Source organism: Gekko japonicus, unplaced genomic scaffold (genome assembly GCF_001447785.1).
Source record: "Gekko japonicus isolate JY-2015 unplaced genomic scaffold, Gekko_japonicus_V1.1 scaffold2036, whole genome shotgun sequence".
NCBI lineage: Eukaryota > Metazoa > Chordata > Lepidosauria > Squamata > Gekkonidae > Gekko > Gekko japonicus.
In genome coordinates, this window is record NW_015169235.1 from 100,463 (window position 1) to 101,464 (window position 1,002).

Sequence of the window (1,002 nt, forward strand, 5' to 3'; positions counted from 1 at the left end):
AGCTGCCATTTTCTCCAGGGAACTGATCTCTGTCATCTGGAGAACAGTTGTGATTCCAGAAGATCTTCAGGCCCCTCCTGGAAGACGGTAACCCTAACACGGGGTGACGAACCCCAGAAGTGGTTCTACCTTCCCTCCCCTCGAAACTTGTTCTTACCGAAATTGCCAGTTTGTGTCTTGAGCAAATCTATTTCTAACTGAAGGTGGTGGGTGGAACATTTGACTCCATGAAGCCTCCATACCCAAAACAGAATCCCTGAACATAGAAGACCAGAGGTTAGTGAGAAAGAGCTGTCTTCACATGCTAGTTTTCGATGTGGAGGGAAGTCTGGTTTTGTACAGAAAACCCGTCAGCCACGTACAATGGTTTCCCTGCAGCCCAAACATAAGTTTGGTTGATCATCTTAGGGATGTTCCGCATTCTCATTTTCCTCGCTTGTAAATTTCTGGGTGTTTGTGGGAGGGGGTTGGGGGGGCGTTTCTGTTCCGCATGTATCTTGCTCCCTCTACTGGCTCAATTTGATGTTACAACGGTTTATGTCTGGCATACCTCCCTGCAGATTTAAACTGCAGTTTTTATGCCAGACATAAACCGGTATAATATTGAATTGACCACTAGAGGGAGTGAAACACAAGTGAAACGGGGGTGGTGGTGGAGAGAAGAAACCGGAATTTACAAGAAAATAGGAATGCAGAGAAGCCCTTAGTCTGTAACACACACAAAAAATAAGCATCGAAGATGCATCATTTTTGAATGTTTGCCTCAGGCACAAGAATGTCGAAAAGCAGCACAGGACATGAACCACAATATTCAAAAAAGAGATGATAAATTATGGTGGAAAAGACTGGGAATTCAGTATTGCGGGGCCTAGGAACTCTGGGGAAGGGGCAGGTTGACCATTCAGGCCTACAAAAGCAGTAAGATTCTAGATTATTTTGTCCTTCAGGAAACTATGACACTTTTTTTAATTTTTAACGTTCCTTAACTACTAATTCTCAGTT